General features: G+C 47.1%; 1 long non-coding RNA gene across 1 annotated transcript in view; it reads left to right on the plus strand.

Annotated features, from left to right (window-relative positions):
* Window positions 1-3,531: 3,531 nt before the first annotated feature.
* The window catches only part of LOC115092789, a 71,406-nt gene continuing 61,808 nt past the window's right edge, over window positions 3,532-13,129 (plus strand). The window contains exon 1 of the long non-coding RNA XR_003857079.1: window positions 3,532-4,350. This is a non-coding gene — a long non-coding RNA (uncharacterized LOC115092789). The remainder of the gene's footprint in view (window positions 4,351-13,129) is intronic.

Raw genomic sequence — 13,129 nt, forward strand, 5'->3', positions numbered from 1 at the left:
AGAAGAGTTTTAGGCGAGGCTTGAATATGGCCAGAGAGGGAGCCTGATGCAGTAACTCAATAAAGCTGTTTCAGGCATGCAGAGCAGGAACGCGGAAAGCACCAGGGTCAGAAGTCAGCAATGAAGGAGAAATGTAGCTAAGAGCAACCTGCTTGACGAATAGCAATCACAAAGGGGGATTTATTTCTTCTCACTGTGTACAAGGAGACTTTTTAAAATTATACTCAAGCAATCCTGTGTAGTAAGGACTCTTCTTGATTGAAGGCAAAAAATGCTAGACCCTGCAGCATTTTTTTTGCATGGAGAGTCATCTCTCTATTGAGGATATGTTTATCTACAAATGAAAATACCAGTTTTGTTATTGTCCAGAGTATGCGAGTTGTGCTGTAAGAATAAGATGCATAGTAATCTTATTATTATGGCGCACCTTGCATACTGTGGAAAGTAACAGGATTAGAGACTGTGGGCTAGATTTTAAAAGCCCTGCGCGCCGGCGCACCTATTTTGCATAGGCCGCCGGCACGCGCAAAGCCCCGGGACGCGTGTAAGTCCCGGGGCTTCGCAAAAGGGGCGGGAGGGGGTGTGTCCTGGGTCAGGGGGCGGTCCGGGGCAGGTCTGGGGGCGTGGTGACAGTTCGGGGGCGGGCCGGGAGGTCGGTCCCGAGTCCCTCGGCACTGCGGCCTGTGCCGGGGGATGCCGAGGTGGCGCGTGCAAGTTACGCCTGCTTCAAGCAGGCGTAACTTGCACAACAAAGGTAGGGGGGGGGTTTAGGTAGGGCTGGGGGGTGGGGTAGATAGGGGAAGGGAGGGGAAGGTGGGGGGGACGCGGAAGGAAAGTTCCCTCCGAGGCCGCTCCGATTTCGGAACAGCCTCGGAGGGAATGGAGGCAGGCTGCGCGGCTCGGTGTGCGCAGGCTGCCGATTTTGCGTAACCTTGGGCGCGTTGACCCCGGATTTTATAAGATACACGCGGCTACGCGCGTATCTTATAAAAATCCAGCGTACTTTTGTTCGCGCCTGATGCGCGGACAAAAGTACGCGCTTGCGTACTTATTTAAGATCTACCTCACTATGGGGCGGATTTTAAGAGCCCTGCTCGCCTAAATCCGCCCAAATCCGGGCGGATTTAGGCGAGCAGGGCCCTGCGCGCCAGTGAGCCTATTTTACATAGGCCTACCGGCGCGCGCAGAGCCCCGGGACTCGCGTAAGACCCGGGGTTTTCGGAGGGGGGCGTGTCGGGGGCGGGACCGAGCGCAGCGGCGTTTTCGGGGCGTGTCGGGTGCGTTCCGGGGGCGGGCTCGGGGGCATGGCTACGGCCCGGGGCGGTCCGGGGGCGTGGCCGCGCCCTCCGGACCCACCCCCAGGTCGCGTCCCGGCGCGCTAGCGGCCCGCTGGCGCGCGGGGATTTACTTCTCCCTCCGGGAGGCGTAAATCCCCCGACAAAGGTAAGTGAGGGGTTTAGACAGGGCCGGGCGGGTGGATTAGGTAGGGGAAGGGAGGGGAAGGTGAGGGGAGGGCAAAGGAAAGTTCCCTTCGAGGCCGCTCCGATTTCGGAGCGGCCTTGGAGGGAACAGAGGTAGGCTGCGCGGCTCGGCGCGCGCCGGCTATACGGAATCGATAGCCTTGCGCGCGCCGATCCCGGATTTTAGCGGATACGCGCGGCTACGCGCGGCTACGCGCGTATCTACTAAAATCCAGCGTACTTTTGTTGGCGCCTGGAGCGCCAACAAAAGTACGCCTATTCGCGGTATTTGAAAATCTACCCCTATGTATCATCTGAGCTCTGTATTCCCCAAAACCTTCCATTCCTCACAGCCTCCCACCCAGCTTCTTTCACTATCGGATCCCATTCTCCAAAGCTGCATCTGCATCTCTCCCTCTCTCCGGGCCTGATTTACTATTCTTTGGTCTCACTGACACAGAATGAGAAAGAGCCTAAGCAAATCTGGTCCTTGAATTTTCTCTCTTTCTAAACCATCTAAGAATAAAGTCGTATGGGTTCTGTGTTAGTCCACTAGACTGCATAGAAATAAAGGTCAGACTTTTTTATTGGACTAACTTAATACATTTCCTGACTAGCTTTCAAGAATTACACTGTCAGGTCAAAACCGAACAAGCATCTAATTGCAAAGGATGATGTTACCGAAATATACAAGTGAACCACAGATTACTAGCAGTGCACACTGCACATTTTTTTCATTTCGTTTTCTTTTTTTCATTCCAAGTTTTGTTTTGTTTCTTTAAAACAAAAGAAACAAAATGAAAAGAAAACAAGAAAAAAAAAAAAAGCAAAATTAAAAAATGGTGTCAGATTTGGAACTCTGCCACATTCTTCTGTCAAGAAAAATATTTTTAAAAAATCCAGGACTTCTCTCCATCTCTCACCGCCTCTACAACCCCCTCTGGAACCTCTATCCAGTATCTTCCCCCATTTGCTCCAGTTTTGCCGCTGCTATTTTGCTGTACAAACCTTGGGTTGCCGGCGCCATTTTGAAAAATGGAATAGTAGGGAAGGCGAGACTGGAGAATGCTCCTGCTCCATTTGGAGCTGATGGATGGGGTTCAGACTGAGGCAGAGAGCCCTGTGAGGTTTTTTTTTAAAATAAAACAAAAAGAAAAAATTAAATCACATTTGTTTTTCTTTTATTTCAATTTTCAAAACAAAAGGAAATGAAACTGGATATTTTACTGAGATTTCCTCTTTTGTTTCCAAGGAAAGCACATCCTTACAGATTGCAATGGTGATGTGAGGGAGGAAGGGGCTGATTTGTTAGCAGAGGTGAAATTGACAACAGAATTAAATCAAGTAGTGGGTTGGAAAGCCCATATTTCTGTTGAAGTTCCTTTATGTTTTGAAGCGTCTGACTCTGATCATTTTAAATGTCTCTTCTTCCTGGACAGTTCTGAATTTCTCTTTTAGACGGATGCTGCATTGGTGAAAGCAGCCAGAAGTTAGAGACAAGGATAAATTACGGAGGCACAGGATAACACATCACTAACGAGGGCAAGGCAGTACCTCCATGGTGGGGGAACATTTTTCCGGACCAGACCACCCAATCAATGACCTTAGGAGAAAGATACTAAAAGAGGAATTCAGAGCTATTCAAGAAGACATTCAAAAGGAAAATGATCAGACACTAAAATAACTTAAGGGAAACATGAGCTCTCTCATTCCCTGCCAGACATAATTCTGCTTTTATTTTGTCACCTTCTTAGCATTCTGCTGACACATCACTCTCCCTGTCCCCATCGCCTTACACCACCCTTGTAATGCAATCTATCATATGATCCACTTGTTTTATTCAGGCAACACTGTCCTTTGTCTTGATCTGCTCGCTTGATTTTCTCCTGGGGAAGGGAGCGTTCACTTTCAATAGCTATTCAAGGAAAAACATTAAGTTGGTCCGATAAACAGGCTGCTTTTTTTTTTTTTTTTACTGAGCTTTATTACCACCTAAACTCGCTAAACAGCCGTCTGCAGTTCCCGTTTCTCGCCGCTTTTCTCCCTGGTTAGCTGCCACTGAAACAGCCCCGTCCGCACGGAGACGTTTCCTTTCCTAAAGATGTAGTCATCCTCGCGCCTGACAGACCCAGCTCCCCCCCGCGCTCCAGAAGTGTCAGGGCCTGGGAGGCGCCTTTGGAGCAAATCATGCGCTGCTGCTGCTGCAGAGGCAGAGCCGGCCGGCCGGCTTCCAGCTTAGCCTTCATTAGTCAAGGTAATTCAGGGTCCCTACTGGTGTAGCCTGGAAGCGAATCAGGTTCCGTCTCCCTGGAGAGAGAGAGAGAGAGAGAGTGCAGATGGCGCAGGCCGCCCAACGTGCTCCGAATGGGATGTGGAGCGGGAGTGAGGCAACGTCTGGGGCCTGCTGCTGACTCAGCCCCTTCTCTGCAGCGGCAAAGCTGCCAGCCAAGGACACTGCAGAAAGGGCCAGGGCGTTGGCTAAGAGAGAAACCTACCACAAAAGCGCCCTGGAAATGGAAGGGCAGCATTCAGGGGCTTGGGATAATTTTTTTTTTTTTATTATAAGCAAACACACTTTCCTTTTTTGATCAGATTAAATGTGTCTTGTACAATAACAGTCCATTAACCTTTGGCTCTTCGCTTGATGGATGTCAGCCATGAAACATTAGTGCTTTTAGATCAAAATGATAATTAACAACAGTGCCACCTCACAATCTTTTTATCCTTGGCTGTTCAACTAAGAAGACACAGATTAATGAGATGCCAGCATGTTCCAACAGAGGCAATGGCCAGATCTCCTAAGGCTGAATTACTCAGGCAGGCTTCTCAAGCATAATGCGGAAAATCCTGGAGTGCACTGAAAGGGTCTGTGACATACTGCTTCCCTACGGTAGGCATGCTGCTGCATCGGGTAGAGTTTTACTTAGTGTGCTTCAAACACAGAGAGATTTATTTTAACTGCATTGGCATTGTCTGTGAGCACTCCCCACTATGCAGTGTACTGACTGGATAAAACAGCAATCTAAGTCCGGCTTCAGTTTTTGGTTCTCTGTGAGTTTCTTGAATTTAAAACAGGAGTCGCTGACTGTCACACTGTGACTGCAGTGTGTGTGTATGTGCTCTTTTTCCATAAACTGGCCTCATCTGTGGGAAACAGTAGCATGCACTCACTAGGCAGTGCAGCAGTGTGGCATGCTTCTGAACAATAGTGTGAGCAGTGCGCACAGCAGCCTCTGCCTGTGTGTGTGTGTGAGTGAGACCGAGACCTCTTTTCCATGCTCCATTCTCCACATTGGTGTGTGTGTGAGACCTCTTTTCCACTCTCCATTCTTCACATTGGTGTGAGTGTGTGTGTGTGAGTACCGAATATGAAGAGTACAGCTTACACTGAATTTTGTAAAAAACGAAAACCTCTTCCCCGAGACACTGTGACTGCATCAAATTGAATTCCTTCATGCTCTAGGGAATGGGATCAAGAGATAGATGCTCTGGCACCAACAACAATGGTAAAGGCAGAGGAAAAGCTTTGCCTCCTTCTGGAAAGGCACCTACTAGGGCAAAGCCAAGCACTTCTAATAGCATTTCTAGTGAGAATACCAGAAATCCCCTGCCTAAGCTAAAGAGAATTTTTTTTTTGTCTCTGGAGGAAACCACAGACACAGGCAGCATCAAGCGAGAAGCAGCTGAAGTTGGAGCAGTATCTGCTGCCTGCTCTCACTGTTATCTCTGTTCTATGGTGCAGTGGTAGGAGAAGGCGGAGTCAGTGGAAGGTGGCATTGGCAATGGAGGGGCAAGGGCTGCAGGAACAGAGGAACCATAATTATGGCTCATTATAATCAGCACAGCACTTCCCCCTGATTCCTCCTGAGCAATGTATGCAGCAGCTCTTGCAAGAAAATACTAATTCAGATGAATCATGCGAGATCTTCTCAGACACTGAGGATATAGAATTTCTGGTAGCTGAGGAGAACTTGGGGAGTCTAATTATTGGTGTGATATTCTCTAGTAAGCTGTATAGGAGGCAGAAGGAAATACTGCTGGGAGAAATAGTATCCCCCAGGAAGAGGAGGTAGTGGAGAGTAAGAGAGATGGCTCTGGCCTTTTGCCTCCTGGTCAACCCTCAACCCCAGCACCAGCAATAGCTAAGGAAGACTCACTTTTTTTTTTGCATTCACTGTTGTAAGGCCTTAAGTAGAAAAAAAAGGTACTGGAGCATCTTAAACATAGTGGCAAGTTGCAATATGTAAAAAGAGAAAACCCATTAGTAATGGTTCAGGAGAAACTGCCATTATTAACCTGTGGACCCCGTCTGTCACTCAAAGAAGCTGCAGCAGCAGGGAAGCCTTAGAAAAGGGGAAGTCAGTCTCTAAAGCTGACCCCCTAACTCCTGATTATCCCCAAACTATCATGGAGCAAATGGGGTGTTTTACCACATCACTATCCCATAGTAGGAGGGAGGCAACATCAAAGGTGGTGACATCATGAAAATGATTGCCCTGGATGACCAATCCTTACAGATTGTGTAGAATGTGAGATTCAAATGGCTGCTGCACCTGTTAGCCCCCAATTACAAAGTGTCCTCATGGGAAACATTCAGTAGACAGGTTGTGCCTGACCTGTACACTCGGTGCTGTCCTTGTACGCCTCAGGTGGAGAGGGGAAGTATCCATTTAACCAGTGGCATCTGGACCAGCCAGAATTCTACACATGCCTATCTGTTCCTGATGGTACACTTGTGGCAGCTGATCGAGGCAGGGGCAGAGCAGCAGGATATCGATGAGCTGTGCTGCACACTCAGGTGGTGGGACTAGAGTCATACCTCAGTCAATATTTTAGCAGCAATAAAGAAGATGATGGAGGGCTGGCAGCTAGAGCAGAGCTCTTGGCTTTTTCGTGATGGACTGTGGTAAAAATGTGAAAAAGGCAGTGAAGAATGGGAGCTATGAGGGAATCTGTTGCTTTGCACACTTGCTGCAACTTGCAGTAAAGAATGCCCTAGGGCAGGGGTCAGGAACCTTTTTGGCTGAGAGAGCCATAAACGCCACATATTTTAAAATGTAATTCCATGAGAGCCATACAATATGTTTAAAACTAAATACAAGTAAATGTGTGCATTTTATGTAAGATCCCACTTTTAATGTACAATAAGTCTCTGAAAATATTACACCAGGCCTTAAGACACCAATACATCTCCTATTAGGAAAACGGACCAAGTCAGGCTGCTATAGAGTCCTACACAGAAACAACACGCCAGCAGAAAACCTCACCTGAATCACGTGCTGTCCCTCACCTAACATAGAATAAAGAGACCAAAACGCATAACAAGAAGCATGCAGAAAAAACTGAATTGGAAACTGCAACAAGCCAGAGTCTCTGTATGCAGTGTAACAAAGGAAAAAAGAAACATCACCCATCCTTATAAAACAAATCAAGAAATATAAAATCATCAGCAGTAAAACTGTACTAACAAAAAGAACATATTTCGAAACAGCTGATGAGAGGAATATCCAATAATTAAAACTCATATAAAACATTTCCAGATACCAACAAAATATTTCAAAATAGCAGACACAAAGATCCAGTAATGAAAAATAATGATACAAAAATTTTTTTGCTCTGCATACCTGGGAACGTTTGATATCCAGGTGTCCTGAGATTGTTCTGAATTAGCAGGAGGTGGGGTGGTTTGCTTGGAACTTTCTCCTCTCTCAGTCACATACCAGCGCTCTCTCTCACACTGGCTCTCAATGACACACCTATACACACATGCTCTCAGTACTCACATATACACATGTTTTTTCTCACTCACTTATATAGGCTCTTAATTACACATTTACACACATGCTGTCTATCTTTTCATGCTTACACACACACACAGGCTTTCAATCACATAAATACATGCTGTCTTTTTCTCTCACACACAGACTCTCATTCACATGCTTACAAACATGTCCTCTCTTTCTCTCATTTACACACAGGCTCTCAATCACATACTCACATGCTCCCTCACCTAAATCAGCTCTCAATCACACACAGACACACATGGTCTCTCTCTCTCATTTAAACACAGGCTCTCAATCACATAAACCAGCTCTCAATCACACACAGACACACATGATCTCTCTCTTACTTATACACACAGGCTCTTAATCATACATACACATGATTTCTCTCACACACAAAGGATCTCAATCATACACACATACTCTTTCACACAAACAGGTTTTCAATCACAAACTTACACATACAGGTTCCCAATGGTAAACTTACATTCATGCTCTCTCTCTCACAGGCAGGCTCTCAATCACAGACATACTCTCTTTCACATACACAGGCTCTCAATCATTCACATACATGCAATCTCACTCACACACACAGGATCTCAAACACACACGCTTGCTCGCTCATTCACTCTCTCTCTCTCCCACCCCCACCCCAGGAACTCGCGGCAGCAGCAGCCTCCTCCCAACACTAACCTCCTTCATTTTCAGCCCTCGCGGAGGCGGAGTCCCATCGGCCGCGGTTGAAACTCTTCATTTTCCTCTGAGCCGCGCTGCAGTCTTCTTCCCACAAGCGTGGCCTCTTCTTCTCGCGCAGGCACCCGATGCTCACCACTTCCTCTTCCGGGCCGCGGGAAGAAGAGAGCACGCCGGTGCCGCTCAGCAATGAAGAGACCACGCTAGTGTGGTCTCTTCTTCCTGCGCAGGCACCCGATGCTCTCCACTTCCTCTTCCGGGCCGCGGGGGGGGGGGGGGGAGGAGGAGAAGAGAGCACGCCGGTGCCGCTGACTCCAGCTGTCCCGCCGCGTTCCGCCTGGGCTGACAGCATTTTAAGCCCGGGCGGCGGAGGACCGGGGAGCAGCTGGGTCAGCGGGGAACCGCGAAGTGTGGCGACACTTGTCTGCGAGCCAGATGCAGCCCTCAAAAGAGCCATATCTGGCTCGCGAGCCATGGGTTCCCGACCCCTGCCCTAGGGGCCAAGGAGCAACATGGCAGCTTAGTCCTGAAAAAACAATTGAGAGGTCTAGGAAAATAATGAGGTGTTTTCACCAGAGTGTGAAGTATGGGCAGCAGCTACATGAGATGCAGGAAGCAGTGGAGCACCACTGCACTAGCTGATTGTTAAGATAGCATGGAGCCAATGATAGTGTAACAGTCTTACCTCAATCTGGCGACTGAGCGGAGGCTGCCGAGGCGCCCGGGTGGGAGCGCAAGCAGGTCCAAGTCCAAACCAGGGTCAGAGGCAGGCAGCAGGCAAAGCAGAATCCAAATTCAGGCAGAGCCTCAAGGAACACAGAGCGAACACAGAACGAAGCAGCACCAGCACAAGCAAGCCTATAGCCGAGGCAAGGCTTGTGCTGGAACACTGGGTTTAAATACCTTCAATATTCTGTGCTAGCACGGGGGATCCTGGGAGGGATGTTGATGTGCTGTGGGGGAAGGGGTCAAGACGGGTGTGCTGTGCCGCGCAGCGCTGCAAGGACACCATTGACAAGGGCCTGTGCCGCTTTGGGAAGCCATCGCCGGAGAACAGGTACAGGCCCTTGTCGTAACAGTACGTCCCCCTCAAGGTCCTCTCCTCTGCCTCCTAGGCCTGGGTTTGAGAGGGAAGCGTTGATGAAATTATCTATTTAATTGGGGAGCTTGAATGTTACTGGCTGGTTCCCACGAATTCTCTTCTGGACCATAGTCTTTCCAGGAAATTAAATATTGTAGTGTCCATCCTCTTCGCCTGATGTCCAAGATTTCTTTTACTTCATATTGTGTGTCCTCCTCCACTTGTTTAGGTTTTCTAGAAGACCAGGACAGAACTGGGGGTTTAAGGAGGGATATATGAAAAACATTGTGGATGCGAAGTGTGGAAGGAAACCGAAGCTTATACGTAACCTCCCCAATGTGCCTTTCAACTGGGAATGGCCCTACAAAGTGGGGAGCAAATTTTAAAGAATGCATGCATAGTCTGAGATTGAGTGCTTAACCAGACTAGCTTTCCTGGGTGGAGCCGAGGAGCTGGTCTTCGGTTTTTATTCACTTGTTTTTTAGACATGGTTGCAGCCTGCTGTAAATGAACATGAATGTTTTCCCATAACTCCTTCAAGTTCTGAGTGGCCAGATCTACCGCGGGACAAGACGAGATGTGTCGATGGGTTGCGGTATCCGAGGATGACGTCCGAAGACCAAGTAAAAGGACGATGTTCCAGTGGCCTGTGTAACATGATTGTTGTGACAAATCTCTGCCCAAGGGAGTAACAAAGATCAGTTGTCTTGACATTGGTTCAGATAGCATCGTAGAAAGGTTTTAAGTGACTGATTAGTTCGTTCTGCCAACCTATTAGTTTGTGGGTGATAGGCTGAGGAGAAATCAAGCTGTATCCCAAACCTTTTACAAAGATCCAGTAATATATAGTGAATTGACCTCCTCTATCTGATACGATATGTTGAGGGAGTCTGTGAATTCGGTAGATGTGTTGAACGAATAATCGAGCTAAGTTTGGTGCTGCAGGCAACCCAGGGAGCGGAATAAAGTGAGCCATCTTCAAAAACTGATCAACCACTATCCAGATAGTATTATTCATTTCTGATGGAGGCAAATCCATCAGATTGACTGGGTGACTAGGGAATTGGATAGAGGAAGAGCGCTCAATGTCATCTACTTGGATTTCTGCACAGGAGGCTGGTGGGTAAAATGAGAAGCTTAGGAGTGAGTGCCGAGGTGGTGGCCTGGATTGCAAACTGGTTGACGGACAGAAGACAATGTGTGATGGTAAATGGAACTTACTCTGAAAAGAGAGCGGTGTTAAGCGGAGTAACGCAAGGATCGGTGTTGGGACCGGTCCTGTTCAATATCTATGTGAGCGACATAGCGGAAGAGATAGAAGGTAAGGTTTGTCTTTTTGTGGATGACACTAAGATCTGCAACAGAGTGGACACACCGGAAGGAGTGGAGAGAATGAGACAGGATTTAAAGAAGCTGGAAGAGTGGTCAAATATATGGCAGCTGAGATTCAATGCCAAGAAGTGCAGAGTCATGCATATGGGGTGCGGAAATCCAAAAGAACTGTATTCGATGGGGGGTGAAGGGCAGATGTGCACGGAGCAGGAGAGAGACCTTGGGGTGATAGTGTCAAACGATCTGAAGTCGGGGAAACAATGTGACAAGGCGAATAGCTAAAGCCAGAAGAATGCTGGGCTGCATAGAGAGAGGAAAATCGAGTAAAAAAAGGGAAGTGATTATCCCCTTGTACAGGGCCTTGGTGAGGCCTCACCTGGAGTACTGTGCTCAGTTCTGGAGACCGTATCTCCAAAGAGACAGAGATAGGATGGAAGTGGTCCAGAGAAGGGCGACCAAAAAGGTGGATGGTCTTCATCGAATGACTTATGAGGAGAGATTGAAGAATCTAAATATGTACATCCTGGAGGAAAGGAGGAGCAGAGGTGATATGATACAGACTTTCAGATACTTGAAAGGTTTTAATGATCCAAAGACAACGACAAACCTTTTCCATTGGAAAAATGTCAGCAGAACCAGGGGTCACGATTTGAAGCTCCAAGGAGGAAGACTCAGAACCAATGTCAGGAAGTATTTCTTCACGGAGAGGGTGGTGGATGCCTGGAATGCCCTTCCGGAGGAAGTGGTGAAGACTAAAACTGTGAAGGACTTCAAAGGGGCGTGGGATAAACACTGTGGATCCATAAAGTCTAGAGGATGTGAAGGAAGAGAGGGAGGCTTGCGAGAAAGACTACTACTACCTGGATATAATAACCTTATTCAATAGACATACACAAGGTAAATGCGACTCCGACAGTGCTCTATGCTTCATCGGCAAGAGGAAATGTGAAAAAAAGGATTTGCATTCACAAAAAATGCGGGGAGTAGCTTGCTTGTTACGGTGGTTACTACCCCAAACCAAGCAAGCCTGATGCTTCACTTTCAATGCATATCCAGTGTTGCTCTCTGCTTCAACAGCAGGGGGAATGAAGAAAAGATGATTTTTTTATATTCCAAAAACAACCAACAAGGACTGAATTCCAGTGTCTGGGTAAACAAATAAGCATGGGTGTAGCTTGCTTGCTACAGCGGTTACTACCCGAATCAAATAAGCCTGATACTTCACTTTCAATACATATCCAGAGAAGCTCTCTGCTTCAACGGCAGGGGGAAATGAAGAAAAGTGGATTTATATTCATATAACAACCAACAAGGACTGAATTGCACAGGCTGGGTAAACAAATAAGCATGGGAGTAGCTTGCTTATTGTGGCAGTTACTACCCCTAACCAATTAAGCTAGATACTTCACTTAGAAGCAGTCAAGCACTGATCTCTACGTTAATGGCGGGGGTGGAAGGGAAATAGAACCAAAAGGTTACATTAATGGCGGCGGTGGAAGGGAAATAGAACCAAAAGTTTACTAAAGACCAAGAGTAACAGATAAGTATGAAAGAGAGAAAAAAAAGTGTGGAAGCTTGCTGGGCAGACTGGATGGGTCATTTGGTCTTCTTCTGCCGTCATTTCTATGTTTTTGTGTTTCTATAAAATCAGTGGCAATATGAGTCCAAGGCTTGTTGGGTATTGGTAAAGGTTGTAATAACCCCCAGGGTCGAGTCCGGAACATTTGTGGGCCGCGCATGTAGGGCAGGATTCTACAAATCTCTTAGTATCTTCTTTCCATTGAGGCCACCAGTAGTGATGAGTAAGGAGTTCTCTAGTTCATTGAAGTCCAGGGTGATTCGCAAGATGAGAATCATGAGCCCAATGCAGGACGCTTTCCCTCAGTCGTTTGGGTACAACCATCTTCCCTACTGGGACTGTAAAGGTAGTGGTGACCATAATCTGGGCTGGGTCAATAATATAACGAGATGGGTCAGGAGAGTCATCGGGGACAAAGCTTTTTGATAAGGTGTCAGTTCACTGATTCTTCTCGGCTGGGTGGAAGTGCAGCTTAAAGTTAAAACGACTAAAGAATAAGGCCCAAGAGCTTGTTGTGGATTCAGGCATTGTGTATTCGAGAGATATGCCAAATTCTTATGATCGATATAGATAGTGATGGTATATTTAGCTCCCTCCAATAAGTGTCGCCATTCCTCGAGAGCTAACTTAATGGCCAAAAGCTCTCAATCACCAATGGCATAATTTTTTCTGCTGAAGAGAATTTTTTAGAAAAATAGGCACAGGTGACAAGATTCCCCTCCTTCTATGGTTGTAAAAGGATTGCTCCTACCTCTAGCGTAGAGACATCTACCTCAGTAATGAAGGGACTCGTAGGATCTAGACGTTGCAGGCAGGGATCTTTTATGAATTCTTCCTTTAGCTGTTGGAAGGCTTAAATGGCTTCTCGGGCTCAATTACGGACATCGGCCCCCTTTTTTGGTCATAGCTGTAAGGGTGCCACTAAGGTTCAGTACCCGGAAATAAATTGCGGATAGTAATTCAAGAAGCCTAGGAATTGTTGTGAGGTTTTGAGACCTACCAGTTGAGGCCTGTCCAAAATCACCTTAAGCTTCTCTGGGTCCATTCGTAGGCCAGTCTGAGAAATAATGTAACCCAAAAAAGGTAATTCTTCTTTGTGAAACATACATTTTTCTATTTTTGTGAATAACTTATTTTCTCGGAGACGTTGGTTCAGTCACCACTTTGCCTGATATACATATCCACAAAGGCCCTTACATAC

The sequence above is a fragment of the Rhinatrema bivittatum genome, chromosome 5, assembly GCF_901001135.1.
Source record: "Rhinatrema bivittatum chromosome 5, aRhiBiv1.1, whole genome shotgun sequence".
Taxonomy (NCBI): Eukaryota; Metazoa; Chordata; class Amphibia; order Gymnophiona; family Rhinatrematidae; genus Rhinatrema; species Rhinatrema bivittatum.